The 16,491-nt window shown below is 35.3% G+C and overlaps 1 protein-coding gene across 1 annotated transcript in view; it reads right to left on the reverse strand.

Annotated features, from left to right (window-relative positions):
- ATRNL1 (attractin like 1) overlaps positions 1–16,491 on the reverse strand; it is a 1,198,805-nt gene that overhangs the window by 558,261 nt on the left and 624,053 nt on the right.

A 16,491-nucleotide genomic window follows, 5' to 3' on the forward strand; every position in this document is an offset into this window, starting at 1 on the left:
AATATGATACTCCAAAGAATAAAATGTTGTTTTAAGACCCTCAAATGATCCAAAAGAGAGTTTAGGTAGGAGAATCAGGCAAGTGTTTAATACTCACTATTACTTTCTTCAATATGATAGCTAATAGTATGTCAATGTCTCATCTACTCAAATGATTTTATTACACATGACTCATCAATTCCTTTTTATAATCAAAACTTGAAAAAAATACATTTTACATGAAATCTTAATACAACAATTATATACCTGGATTCTTAAATAGAATGTCCCTTCTTCATGACTTAGGTCACCACTAAGAACATTTATTATTATTATTATTATTATTATTATCATTATTATTATTATTATTATTTTGCTTTTAGGCAATTGGGGTCATTTACTGCTTATGCTTCCATGCAAAAGTCATTTAAGTTTTCTGCCTCAGCTTTTTCATCTGTAAAATAGGGATAATAATAGCACCTGCCTACTAGAGTTGTTGTGAGGATAAAATTAGATATATTTGTAAAGTGTTCTGCTATAAATAGAGAGCGGAGTGAAGATGATGGAATAAGGCAGAAATTTGCCTGAGCTCTCCTACATTCCTTTCTAAATAACTTTAAAATAATGCCTCAAAGTAAATTTTGGAGTGGCAGAACCAACAAAAGGATGGGGTGAAATAACTTTCCAGTCCACGACAACTTAGAATATCAAGAGAAAAGGTCTGCCTCACTGAGGTAAGAGTGGAGCACATTCCACCTGGGCAGCCAGCAAGGCCTGTTGCAGTAAGCCAATGTAGGCCTTGGGGGCAACTGAATCATCAGCAGCAGCTCCCTGTTCTCTCTGCCCACAGATGTTAAGAGGGGCAGAAAACTGGTCATAAAGAGATTACAGGGGACATTTTGCAGGTATTCTGTTTCATTGACCAAACAAGGATCTGGTTCACAGACCATGTTCATAGTCCCATGATGACGAGGAGCACTAGTACACTAGAGTCGTAGTCACAGAGGACCAGGTATCCTGGTCTCAGGTCCAGAGCAGAAAAGAGTGCATGTGGTAACTCACAGACCACAGCATGGTCCAGGAAAGCAGTGAACACACCTCCATTTAGGTCCTACTACCTTAGAAGAACTGAAAATTTAGAGGTCCCAAGATTTAGCATTGAAAACAGCATGAAAACCCTGAAGTTTGGGACAGTGCCCTCTCTTTTCCAGGAGCAGAGCCCAACTTTAGCATGAAATTAAAAGCTAATAAATAGGCTGGAAAAAAATGAGTAAAAAACAAAAAAAAAGTAATCTGACCATGGAAAGTTACTACGGTAACAGGGAAGATCAAAATACATACTCAGAAGAGGACAACTATGTCAAAACAACTACAGAACACGTCTCAAATAAAAATGAAAATTGGTGTCAAGCCCAAAAGGAATTTCTGATTTAAAAAACATAAAATAAGAGACACAGATGACAAGTTGAGAAAAGAAATGAAAATGATGCAAAAGAATCATGAACAAAGAGACAACAGCTTGGTTTTTAAAAAGTACAAAAATGGGAAAAGATATGTAAATATTCACTGAGGGAAACAACTCCTTTAAAAAATAGAATTGGCCAAATTGAAAAGGAGGTGCAAAAATTCATTGAAGAAAATAATTCCTTAAATATCAGACTTAGGCAAGTGGAAGCTAATTACTGAGACATCAAGAAACAATCAAACAAAATCAAAAGAATGAAAAAAAGTAGAGGAAAATTTGAAATATCTCATTGGAAAAACAGCTCTCCTAGAAAGTAGATCAGGGAGAGATAATTCAAGAATTATCAGACTAGATAAAAGCCTGATTTTAAAAAAAGAGCCTACTGATATTTTTCAATAAATTATTCAGAAAAACTGTCCTAATATCCTAGAATGAAACAGCAAAATAGAAATTGAAAGAATCTACCAATAACCTCCTAAAAGAGGTCCCAAAATGAAAACTCCCAGGAATAGTCTAGCCAAAGTCCAGAGTTTCCAGGCCATGGACAAAATACTTCAAGCAGCCAGAAAAAATAATTCAAAAATTGTGGAGCCACAGTCAAGATTACACAAGATTTAGTAGCTTCTACATTAAATATCAGAGAGTTTAGGATATGATATTCTATAAGGCAACGGAGCTAGAATTACAATCAAAGGTCATCTAGCCAGGGAAAGAGTATAATTCTTCAGGGTCAGGGGAAATGAACATTCAATGAAACACAGGACTTTCAAGAATTCCTGGTGAAAAGACCAGAGTTGACAAGAAATTTTGATTTTCAAATACAAGACTCAAGAAAAGCATAATAATAAAATTCATATGAAAGAACAAAAGGTCAACAATATCTAGGGAAATAATGAAAAAAAAAACATGAAGGAAGGTGGCCTACCAGATCTGAAACTGTATTACAAAGTGATAATCATCAAAACAATCTGGTACTGGCTAAGAAATAGAGTGGAGGAGCAGTAGAATTGAATAGATACACAACATATTGTAGTGAATGACCATAGTCATATAGTATTTGAGAAACTCAGAGATCTAAGCTTTGGGGATAAAAACTCATCATTTGACAAAAACTGCAGGGAAAATTTAAAAAGTTTGGAAACTAGATATAGACCAACATGCCATACCATACACGAAAATAAAGTCATAATGGGTACATGATTTAGACATAAAGGGTGACACCATGGACAAATAGAAGAGCACGAAATAATTTTCCTGTCAAATGTATGGATAAGGGATGAATTTGTGACCAAACAAGAGACAGAGAACATTACGAGATGTCTAATAGTTATTTTTGGTTGTATTAAATTAAAAAGGTTTTCTACAAACAGAACCAATGCAGACACTATTAGAAGGAAAGAAGAAAGCTGGGGGAAAAATACACCAAGTGTCTCTGATAAAGGCCTAATGGCTCAAATACCTAGGGAAATGACCAAATTTATAAGAATACAAGTCATTCCCCAATTGATATAATATGAACAGGCAGTTTTCAGAAGAAGAAATCAAAGCTATCAATAGTCACATAAAAATGTTCTAAATCACTACTAATTAAAGAAATACAAGTGAAAACAATTGAGATACCATCTTACACCTAATTATATACATGCTGTCTCCCTTATTAGAATATGAGCTCATTAAAACATGGAAGAAAATAAGAAATGTTGGAGACGATGTAGAAAAATAGGTACATTAATTCATTGTAGGTGCATTTTATGTTTTTAAAGCATTTCCATATTATCAAGTTTTATCCACATAGATGAGTTAGCTGATTTTATACTAATATTATAGATGAAAAAAATAAGTTTGGACACCTTAATGATTGCTCAAAGGCCACAGAGATAGTTGGAATAAAGGCCACAATTAAGTCCTCATAATTTAGAGCTCTTTCCAATATGGCAATCTTCAAATAAATTATTTATAAATACTTTCCATAAACATTGTTGCATTTTTTCAGCTTATTCATGGTACTATATTATCACTCTGAACTCTTTTAAATGTAGATAATTCCTATTTTCATCCTGGGCCTTTTTTCAGAAGTAAAAGCCCCCCAAAACTTGTAGGTATTCATTACCAAATGAAATGAGTGAGCTCTCTGTTTCAATTTAAGTGTTTGGCATTTATATTTGTCAGTTTATTTTAGATGACTTTAGAATGAATTGACTTATTTTAGTAGAAATGGACAAACTACTAAAAAGATATCAGGATACTTTCAGATACAATACAAACATTTTTTATAGTTGCTCAGGCCTACCATTTAAAATATTAGGGGGATGGAAAGAGAATAAGCAGCTATATAGTACCTATTATGTGTCAGTCACTGGGCTAAGACATTCTTATAAATATCATCTCATGTGATCCTCATAACAACCTTGGGAGGTAGGTACTATTATTATTCACATTTTAAAATTGAGAAAACTGAAACAAAGGTTAAATGACATGCCAGGGTCACACAGCTATTAAATGTCTGAGGCTGTATTTGAACTCCGGCATTTCTAACTCCTAGGAGGCAGCTACGTGGCTCAGTGGATTCAGTGCTGGACCTGGGTCAGGAAAACCTTATTTTTAGTGTGGTGTTACACACCTAATAGCTATGTGACTGTGAGCAAGTCACCTTTGTTTGCCTCACATTGTTTAGCTGTACAATGAGCTAGAGAAGAAAATGGCAAACAACTCCAGTATCTTTACCAAGAAAATCTCAAAATGGCGCCACAAAAAGTTGGATGGAACTGAAATAACAAAACCAACTACAAGAAAAACATGTTTAATTCCAGTCCAATACTCTATCCACTGTGCCAGCAATTGCCTCTGAAAGACTAATTGAAATAAGACCTGATGAAAGATTTCAAATGGGCATAGCTTTTATAATTCTGTGGGTGAATGAGAATAAATTCTGAGCTTTTGGAAGCACTTACAGAATTCTATACTACCTAGATGCTACCAAAAAAAATGTCTCTGTATTACATTACACAGTGTCTCTCTGTGTGAAAGAGTGAATAGCCAAAAGACAAATATTTTGTTTTTGTTTTTGTTTTTTAATTTAGGCTTGTGTTATAGATGATGAATGCTAAAGCCGCCAAGGGGTAGACTGTTCACTAGTGTCATCAGATGACAGCCACAGTGAATTGTCACCTCCTATAAACACCCATATTCAACATTCAGAAGCTAACAGATGACAACTACAGGCAGGAGAGAAAACAAAAAGCCAGGGTCAGCTTAAATGACATTAATGCCAAATGTACTTAAAGCAATTTTGGCTTCTACAGAAAACCCTTCAATATGCTATGTTCTATTTTTCCATTGGACTACAAAATTTGGCACTGAAGCATTTACTATATTTTAATAATTTTATTGTATAATTTTCATTATTCCTGATTTTGATTTGCTGACTAAAAATAAGGAACATAAAATTTAATCATCTATGCAAGTCAAACTTTAAATGCTTATCTTTTTGCTATAAGCCATCTTCCAGAACCATAATATTGCTTCTGTCATGCTAATCTGGTAGGTATGAATGGTGATTCATATTACCAACAAATTAATTAAAATTAAAATCCCTATATCATGACCTGATAACCCTACAGCAATGCTTAAGACATTGTAGATATTTAATACATACTTACAAATTAATTTTAATGTAGGTCCTTTAAGTGTGCTCAGAGGTGAAAGGTGATATAGGAATGGAAGGCTATTTTACCCTACACATAGATAGATAGATAGATAGATAGATAGATAGATAGATAGATAGATAGAAAGATAGAAAGAAAAGAGGGAGAGGAAGAGAGAATGTGTGAGAGAGTGAGAGAGTGAGAGAGAGAGAGAGAGAGAGAGAGAGAGAGAGAGAGAGAGAAATATACCATATCTGAGTAACTACACACATTAATACTTATGCCTCATTATAGCATAGAGGTGAACCCAGGTCATAGATTATGCAAGCGGATCACACATGAGTTCTGCCATGCTGGAAATATTTTGAGTATAATCCAAGGTGAGAGGGGGTTAAAAAAAACTACATCTACTTTCTAAGCACCAGTCTACCTAAGAACAATTGAGAAAATTTTCAGTAGCAGTCTGTGTGTTTGCTGATGAATTATTTCAGCATGACAAATTATAAAAAAGAAAAAAGAAAAAAGAAAAGAAAAAGTAGTCTCCTTTTGTCAGTGATGGCAACAATATGGTAGAAAAGTGGACAGACCACAAATTCATTTAGCTCTTGGTACTCTAAATGTGAGATCCTTGTCCAACAAGTAGAAATAGTACTAGACAATGGAATCACATCAATCTTGACAAAGCAATATAAATGAAACCTGAAGACAAAAGGAAATTTCATCCAATCAGAAGAATAACAGATTTTTCCATGATCTTATACAAACTTCTTGTACTTCCTCAAAATATACACACATATTCTTGTTTTATTAAATAAAAATATCTTGATTCCTTCAGCATCTAGTATTGGTTTCTGGTATTTGGTGTCAACTTTTAGTATTTATTTTTCTCCGTACATGTCTCATCACTGTTGAAGGGATTTAAATTTCAAGTCTTTGTCAGAGAAATTCATAGAAGCTGATGAATTGAGAGGGAGAGGCAGAGGCAGAGAGAAAGGCAGACAGGGAAAGAGAACAAGAACAGAGGAAGAAAACTATGATATAGAATTAGATGGACTATCCATAGAGCCATCAATATATGCATTTCAAATAGACACTATTCATGGACAATGAGGTAGACACAGAATCGAAGCATAGCATTGAATCACAGGTAAGATTGCCTTTGGGAAATGGTATAGTACTTATACAGAATCCAAGTTTTTCCTTGAAACAAACATTCCTCTATTTAACAATAGATTTCCAGAGATGCTATATATATAGCTGTTACTAAAACCATGCTCCCCACTGAAGATAAAGCCTCCCTGGCTACCCTTTCCATTACTGACTTTACCTTCACTCATTCCCCTCAGCTCACTGGTCAAGATAAGGATATTGGGATTCTTCTTGTTCCCCATTGCTACTTCCAGGTTTTACTACTATCTCCATCACTCAGAAACTTCTCCAATCTTGAAATTCATGCTATTCATATTTTCTTTTCAAAGTCCTGATAGTTGTTTTCTACAGATTTTCAAATCAGTCCCCTTCCTTCCTCAATGAATCAGGAACATGGCTTACAATTTTTCTCCCCTCTTCAACACATGTCCTCACATTAGGGTATTTCAACATACATATTAGCTCTCCCTTAAAAACTCAAACCACCATTTTCTTAACCTACTCACTTTTCATAAACTACTTCTTCACCCCACCTAAGCTGTGCTCAATATATGGTCATGCCTTTGATCCAAAAGCAACCACTTCCATGTTCAAGATTTCCTAAACCCACTTATTTGACCATAAACTACTGGATTTTTGCCTCTCTCTTTGCATGCCCTTACAAAACTGGATTCTTCATTTGCACTATGACCTCCAATCCCTTGACCCCACAATTTTTCCCAGGCCATTTCCCCTGAACTAGCCACTACCTTCTACTTTCCTCACTTGTCCTCCTGAGGAGTCAACTCTACACTATCTTCCTCTTGTGCACTACTATGCCCTTTTAGTATTTTGCCAAATGCACCCTGCCAAGCCTCAGTTTTAGATCACTATTATCATTCATGGTTGCTTTCAGTCCTATACATGTGCTACTGAATGGAAGGTGGAGAAAATCATGTAATCGTTCTGATTGGGTTCAATATAAATTAATGTTACACAACTTCAACTGGGCCTTCATCGATGCTAGGCAATCCTTCTATATCAGCCTTATCAATTTGCCATCCCATTCTCCACAGTGACTCTTCCAAACCTTTTCATTCCTCCTCAAACTTCCTATGGCGCCCCCTCTTCCACATACTCTTGGATAAGAACTTTTACTCATATTTTACAGAAAAAAATTAAGGTCAACCCAGCAGGAGCTCCCTCTTATCATTTTTTCCTCATCTCTTTTCACTCACATGCTTTCTGCAAGTATCTCCTCCTTCATCCTCTCTCATAGGATGAGGTGACCTTACTCCTTACCAAGTCTAACCTGTCTAACTGCTCAACTAGTCTCATTCCTTCCCATCTCCTCCAACAAATTCCCTATTCTATTTTTCTTACTCTGTCATTTATTTTCAATCTCTCACTTTCTACTGGCTCATTGTCCATAGTCCACAAGCATGTGCATGTCTCCTCTATCCTCAAAAAAATTCTCAACTGCTCTTTCAATCCTCACTAATTATTATCCTATTATCTCTTCTTTTTTATGACTAAACTCCTTTAAAAGCCATCTATAATAACTGACTCCATTTTCTCTCTTCTTATTCTCTTCATAACCCCTTATAATTCGACTTTCAACATTACCATTTCACCAAAACTATTTTTTCCAGTTACCAATGATCTTTCAATTGCAAAATCCAATAGCCTTTTCTCAATCCTCTTCCACTTAGAACTCTCTATAGCCTTTGACACTGCTTATCACGCGCTTCTCAATACTCTCTTCTCCCTCAGTTTTCAAGAGCGCCTTCTTGAGGTTTTCTTCCCACCTATACTAGCACTCCTCAGTCTCCTTTGCTGGATCTTCATCTAGCTCACACCCTCTAACTGCATATATTCATAAAGTTCTGTCCTGAGTCCTCTTCTCTTCTTCCTCTATACTACTTTATTTGGTCATCTCATCAGCTCCCATGTATTTAATTACCATCTCCATGCTGACTATTGTCAAATATATCTATCCAGCCACAACTACTCTAATGACTTCCAATCTCTCATTTCCAATAGCCTTTCAGGTATCTCAAACTGGATAGGCCTTAGACCTTTTAAACTCAATATGTCTAAAATGAAACTCATTATCTTTCCTCCTAAACCTTCCCTACCTGCTAACTTCCATATTACTGATAAGAACAACATCATCCTACCAGAACCTCAGGCTCAAAACCTGTGTCAGTCTAGACTCCTCACTATCTTTCAACCAACCATATCCAATCTGTTTCCAATTTGTTGACATGACCTTTGCAACATCTCTCAAATACATTCCCCCCCTTTCCCTCTGATATGGCCACTAATACGGTGCAGGTCTCCATGATCTTATACATAGACTATTGCAACACCCTGCTGGTGGGTCTGTGTATCGCAACTGTCTTCCCATTTTAATCCATCCTCCATTCAGCCACTAAAGTGATTTTACTAAAGACAGGTAAAACCATGTCAATCTCCTACTCAAATTCTAGTGACTGTCTATTGCCTGCAGCATCAAATACAAAATGGCCTGCTTGGCATTCAAATTCCTTCACAACCTAGTCCCCATGCCCAACCTTTTCCAGTCTTCATAAACTTTATTCACTCTATATACTGTTCAATTCAGTGACATTCTCCTCATTATTCTATGAACAACTTGGCATTTTCTCTACTTGTCCCCTATGGCTAGATTACTCTCACACCTCTTCTCAACTTCTTGGTTTCCCTGGCCTCCTTTGTCCCAACAAAAAACTCCATCTTTTATATGAAGCCTTTCCTAACTTCTCAATTCTAGTGCTTTCTCTCTATTAATTAATTCCCATTTTCCTACATGTATCTTATTTTTTTTATATTTGGTTGTTTGTTGTTTCCCTCATTAGACTGTCACCTCCTTGAAGGCAGGAAACATTTTTTGTCTCTTCTTTATCCTCTGAGCTTAGCATAGTGTTTAACACAGAGTAGATGCTTAATAAATGTTTACTGAGTGAGTATACAGTTACAAATCATGGAATACCACAGTCTCCAAAAAATTAGGGTCAATGGACATCAAAAGGGATGAGCCTGTAAAACTTTACTACACAAGAATTATATTCCAGAAGTAGTGGAAGAAATATCATCAGAGAGATATATTGCCAGAAAACTGCAATCTTAGTGTGGTGAATGCAAGGTATAATCTGTATTCTTCAATGGGAATCCACTGAATTAGTAGCTGTAAAATAAGAGGAAAAATGCCAGGACATTGACTGAATTCTCTATGGAGGATAAAGGTGGGCCACGGACAAGAGTCCAACCATAAGGAGAAAGAATGAATAGATTGTGCATAGAATGAATAGATTCCACTGCTAGAGTGGGAATCCCCACCAATGTGATTGCAGATTAATGGATGTATTCAAACATGCCAGATCTTCACTAATGTAAAATTCTCCTTAAAAATCATATATACTACTTGGATTATATTATTGGATACCTGGGGCAGCTGGTGGATACCTAGAATCCCTTTCAACAACCTTTGTAATATGAAAAAGTACTGATAACATATTTTATAAAAAAAGTCATTTCTACTGAATGAATAAAGCACAGGATTCAGAGTACAGGAAGTAAGGTTTTGTTGTAATATTACTACTTACAAACACTTAACCTCTCCGTGTTTTTTATGTCTTTAAAATAACATTATCATGCCCTAAATTCATCATCTATTATAAAGTATAATGAAACGTACTATACTGGAAAGCATCATGGATTTGTATTAAGAGGTCCTGGGTTGAAATCTCAGTGACCTTAGGCAGGTCACGTTAGCTCTCTGAGACTCAGATTCCTCATGTGTGAAATGAAGAGATTGAACTCGATGTTCCCTAGTTCCTTTCCAGCTTTAAGTCAAGAATCTGATGATACACAGACAATGAGACATGTATATGTAATACCTTAAATTTCTTAGAACTTAATGCCTTAAGTTCATTTGAATAAAATCATAGGATCAGAAGACGAAAGGATTTTAAATATATCTTAGTCTATTTGGTACAGCTTACATAGAAACAAATGTACGGCTTGGTAAAACAAGTACCTAATAACATTCTCCCTTGAGTAAAAATTCCTAAATTGGCACTAAACAATATACATTTTGTGCTCAGATTCTAAATCCATAATCATTTTAAATTCCACTTGGAAGAAAATATATTTGCTTATCTAGAGGATGTTTTCAATAAATCTTCAAGTTCTCTGTCCTGGAAAATAAATATTTTCTAAAATCTCATCAGCAGGTGAAGAAGAAACAAAAGCATTAGCCCCATAAAACTTTTGTACTGATAAAGAAAAAAACTTTTCAAAATGTATTTAATGTTTAAAATAGCTATTTTCCTTTCTAGAACATGTCAGAAAAAAAATATTTCAAGAGACATACCAGCATACAGAGACAAAACACAAGCAATTTTCAATAGATTTCCTAAGTGATGCCATTAAAAAGCTATTTGTCAGGGAAGGCTTTACATTTTACATTCCTGCAATTATTTTCACTTAGTGTCAGCATTTGTAGGAAATGTCCCTTGTTTCAGAAATAATTATTGTCAAGGAAAACTATGGCAATCAATAACTACAGTTCTGATTATAAATGATAGAAATATAAAATAACTTCTACATCAAATATTTCCACCAAAGGTCAGTACCTTAATTCTTCTTTTCCTACAGCAAATTATATAGGCCTTCATTTATATATGTTGAATAAATTTTAGATAGCTTTAAGCTTTTAAGGATATCATCTATGAATATTTATAACGGGGAAGAGATCATTTTTAATAGATATGGTCATGATGGAATAGGCATTTCATTAGCTATCAAAAACTAGCAGAACAACAGTATAAGAAAGTGCCAGCATGGTAAAATACTGTATTTGTAGGAATCATTAGTACTCATCACCTGCAATGCCCTTAATCAGAAATTATCCTTCCTTTGTCAGAAGATCAAGCATAGTCCTTTGTATGGCTTGCATATGCTTTTTATGTTATACTTCACATTGTAGTTTGTATACTTGTGCCCTATAAGCCCTTTAATATATTAACTATACCCTTCCAATAAACTATAAAGTCCTTGAGGGTAAGGGATGTTTTATTTATCTTTCTAGCTCCTTCAGAAACTAACATAGAATTCTGAATAGAATAGTCAATTAATATTTATTAAATTGAATGGAATATAACTCATTGAAGGCAGGACTACTTTGAACCCTCATCTTTTTTTTTCTGGAGAAGCAGTAATATTTTCCTCAAATCCCTAGGACAAAAGTCATCCCTGTCAGTGATGGCAAGGGTCAACTGACTGCATTCATGTTTAATCAAATATGCACTATACATTACTTATAGTCAGAAATGTCATAGAAATGTGTCCCCTTGAGAAACAATTTATTTTCACTGTTATTAACCAGAAATTATTATGTATATATTATTCACACATTCAGCCAAATCAAAATATGTTAATGATGTATATGTACATGAAATAATTCTTATGTTAATTTAGCAAATAGGTGGCTAAATTATAATCTATTTACAGTGATAATTAAAAGCAGGTCTTTTCCTAATACATATTTCTGTAAGGTTAGAGAACTAAAAACAAATTTGTCCCATAAAAGAAAGATTGTATGTGACAAAAACTTTCATGTTTATTACAAGACAAAATTTAAGATATCAAGATGATCTTTGACCCGTCCTTATGTGAATGAAGGTAATCATCAATGTATTTTTCTGTTAACAAGACTATCTTTCAGTTGGGCAGCTAGGTGGCACAATGGATAGAGTGCTGGACCTGGAGTCAAGAGGACCTGAGTTCAAATCCAGCCTTGGACACTTACTAGCTGTGTGACCCTGGGCAAGCCACTTGACCTCTGTTTACCTGAGCTTCCTCAATTGTAAGACATGATAATAATAGCACCTACCCCCCAAAGTTCTTATGAGGAACAAATGAGATAATATTTGCAGAACATTTAGCACAATGTTTGGTTCACAGTAGGTAATATATAGAAATTGTCTATAATTGCATTTCTCTTTCCATTCTTGGGCCTTTTAATCGTGATTAATATTTTTAAAAGATAGTACTCTGGATGTTCTCCCTCCTTGACTCTATGTACTGCCTTCCCCTGCTCTCTTCAATCCCCAGTCAAGACCCCACCTTCTTCAGGAAGCTCTTTCTGACCACTCCCCTCTTAATTCTAGTGATTTCCTTCTGTTGATTATTTCCAATTTACCCTGTATTTCACTTCTTTGTACACAATTGTTGGTATGCTGTCTCTTCCATTAGACTCTGAGCCTCTAGAAAGTATCTTTTGCCATTCTTTGTATACCGAAAGTTTAGCATAGTGCCTGGGATATAGTAGGTACTTTATAAATGGTTACTGATTGACTGACTGACATAGCAAAAGATACTGATTGAATGACTGACATAGGAGAAGAATGGCCAAAAAAGGCTACACTAAGAGTCACATATATTTGTATTATTATAAATGAAGAAATATTGAAGCTTTATGTGATCTTGTAATTTAAGGCCACATTTTATGTCCTTTTATTAGGGGCAGCTACATGGTGCAGTGGATATAGTTATGGGCCCAGATTCAGAAAGACCTGAGTTCAAATCCAGTCTTAGACACTTGCTAGCTGTGTAACCCTGGGCAAATCACTTAACCATGTTTGCTCAGTTTCTTTATTTGTAAAATGAGCTGAAGAAGGAAATGGCAAACTTCTCTAGTATCTTTGCTAAGAAAACCCCAAATAGGGTTATGAAGGATCAAATATAACTCAACAATAACAAACATATCCTTTTCTTCTTTATTTGATCTCTTTAAAGTATAGGTTTAGTGGTAGTATTACTGCTCTAACAGGACACTGTCAATAAAAGCACTATCTCCAGAGCATTCTCACTGTATTCTACTTACTTCCAAGAAAGTGCCAAGTAAGGCCTCTCTGGAATTGGTTGATGATGCAAAATGAAAGGTCCTAGCTCTCTCTTTAGAAATGATTATTTCCAGTCCACTAACCATGTGGTAAAAACAACAATAACAACAACAACAACAACAAAAGTCAGACTTCTGATTGGTTTCAGAGCCAGAATTGGGAATGCATGTAATGAATCCCTTGGATACAACTTGGCCCCTTTCCCTGGTGTATAGTGAGGAAATGAAGCTATTGTAGGCCTTTGGGTGATAAGGTCTCCAGCTATGAAGCCATGAGTCAGTATGTTAGTTAATATGTATTTATTAAGTGCCTACAATGTGCCTAGTATTATGGTAAGTGCTGAGGATATAAAGGCAAAGGACAGTCCCTGCCTTCAAGAAGCTCACAATCTAATGGGGAAACAACAAGCAAATGAATACATAAAAAGCAAGCTATGTACAGGATCAATAGGAAATATTTAAAACAGAGAAGGTGCAATGATTATGAGATTGGGGAAGGCTTCCTATAACATGGGATTTTACTTGGGACACAGAGAAGGAGTGAGAGCATTCCAGGCATGAGGAGTAGCCAGAGGAAGTGACCAGAACATAGAAATGAAGTGTTTGATTCAGAAAAAGTAAGGAGGAGCTAATTATGAATTGTGTTCCAGAACAGCTAGACCAATTCACAGCTCCATTAACAGTGCATTAATGTTGGGTAGCTAGGTGGTGCAATAGATAGAGCACCAGCCCTGAAGTCAGGAGGCCCCGAATTCAAATTCAGCCTCAGACACATAATACTTCCCAGCTGTGTGACTCTGGGCAAGTCACTTAACCCCAATTGCCTTACTAAAAAAAAAAAGAAAGAAAGAAACAGTGCATTAATGTACATATACTCTTGTGGCCCCTTCAAGAATTATCATTTTTTAAAATATGTTTTTAACATTCATTTTTAATTTTGAGTTTCAAATTCTCTCCCTCCTTAGAACTGCTCCCCTACTCACTAAGAAAGCAAGCAATATGATTCTCATTACACAGGTGAAGTAATTTACAATGGGGAGGAGAGCAATTTTTAACAAAATTGCCATAATGGAATATATGTAATAGCCATTTTGAAAAAAAAAGGCAAGAAAAATAAAGTGAAAAAAAACTGCACTCAGATATCATTGGTTCTTTCCTTGAAGGTGAACAGCATTTTTCATCATTAGACTTTCAGAATTGTTATGAATCATTGTGTTCATCAGAGTAGCTAAGTCTTCACAGTTAATTATTATTACAATATTGCTATTACTGTGTAAAATATTGTGCTAGTTCTGCTTCCTTCACTTTCCATCAATCCACATACATCCTCTCAAGCTTTTCTGAAACCACCTCCTTCATAATTCCTTAAAGCACAATAGTATATTCAACCATTACCTAATAGATGAGCATCCCCACAATTTCCAAGTCTTTGCCACCACAAAAAGAGCTGCTATAAATATTTTTGTACATATATGTCATTTTCCTTTTTCTTTGATCTATTTGGGATACAGAGCAAGTTACAGTATTGCTGGGTCAAAGAGTATGGGCATACCTTTTGGGCATACTTCCAAGTTGTCCTCCAGAATGGTTGTACAAATTTACAACTCCAACAGTGTATTAATGTGCCTATTTTTCTATATCCCCTCCAGAATTTTTCATTTTCCTTTTGTATCACATTATGTAATTTAGGTGAACAGTGGTGCCTCAGAGTTATTTTAATTTGCATTTCTCTATTAGAGATTGAGAGCATTTTTTTTTCTGACTAATGATAGCTTTGATTTCTTCTGAAAACTACCTTTATGTCCTTTGACCATATATCAATTTGGGAATGTGTCTTGTTTTATAAATTTGGCTCATTTCTTATAGATTTCAGAACTGAGGCCTTTATCAGAGAAAATTGCTGGGAATTTCCTCTCTCCTCAATTTCTAGCCTTTCTCCCAATTTTAACTGCATTTGTTTTGCTTGTGCAACATCATTTCAATTCATGTTGTAAAAATTATTGCTCTCCTGGATTACTACCTGGTCATGTTGGAGGGGCATGCACAAAACTCAATGAAACTTATGTTCAATGAAACTATGAGCATGCAGGGTTACCCAAGATGGGCTGGTCATAGTGAAGACCTCTGACAAAATGTAATCCACCAGAAAAGTAAATGGCAAATTACTTCAGTAATTTTTCCAAGAAAACTCATGGACAGTCTTAAAATGATAAAAGATATGACATCAAAGGATGAGCCCTTCATGTCAACAGGTGTTCAACACACTACTGGAAAGAGTGAAAGACAAACACAAGTAGCTACAGTACTAAAGACACGAATAAGCAAAAGCTGAAAGGAAGCTTGGCAGCAGATATGTCTGCTAATGAAAGGAAAGTCCTATGCTATAAAGATTGTGAAGGAATCTGGAATGTAAGGTCTACGAACCACGGTAATTTGGATGTGGTCAAACAGGAGGCAGAAAGATTAAACAATGATGTCTTGCATGTTAGTGAACTTAAATTGATGGGAATGGGTGAATTTAATTCAGGGGATCACTACATATACTACCATGAACAAGAAGCCCTTATAAGAAATGGAGTAGCCCTCAGAGTCAATAAAAGTATGAGAACAGCAGTACTGGTGTATAATCTCAAAAATGACAGAATGCTGTTTATTTCAATCTAAGGCAAACTGTTCAATTTCACAGTAATACAAGTTTATTTTCCAATCACTAATGACAAAGACAAAAGTTGATCAGTTCAATAAAGACCTACGACATCTGGACATAATACCTAAAAAGATGTCACATTCATCATAGAGTAAGAAATGCTGAAGTAAGAAATAAAAAAAATAAGAATAGACATTTGACCCTGGAGTACAAAATGAAACAGGGCAGAGATTAATAGAGTTTTGTCAAGATAACTCACCAATCATAGCAAACACTTTCAACAACTCAAAAGGCAACTCTACATATGGACATCTCCAGTTGGTCAATATTGAAATTAGATTGATTACATACTTGTAGGCAAAGGTGGAAAAGCTCTATACAATCAGTTAAAAGAAGACCTGGAGCTGACTATTACTCAGATCGTGAGTTTCTTATTGCACAATTCAGACTCAAATTGAAGAAAGTAGGAAAAAACCATCAGACAGTATAGATATGACCTAAATAACATTCCTTGTGAATATGAAGTGGAATTGACAAATAGATTTAAGGGATTAGATCTGGGAGATAGAGTGCCTGAAGAACTATGGACAGAGGTTCACAATACTATATAGGTGACAGTAACAACAACAACAACAACAACAACAATAAAAATATTCTAAAGAAAAAGAGCAAGAAAGCAAAGTGGCTGTTTGATGAGGCT

The sequence above is a fragment of the Phascolarctos cinereus genome, unplaced genomic scaffold (assembly GCF_003287225.1).
Source record: "Phascolarctos cinereus isolate Bilbo 61053 unplaced genomic scaffold, phaCin_HiC Scaffold_3;HRSCAF=262, whole genome shotgun sequence".
Lineage (NCBI taxonomy): Eukaryota > Metazoa > Chordata > Mammalia > Diprotodontia > Phascolarctidae > Phascolarctos > Phascolarctos cinereus.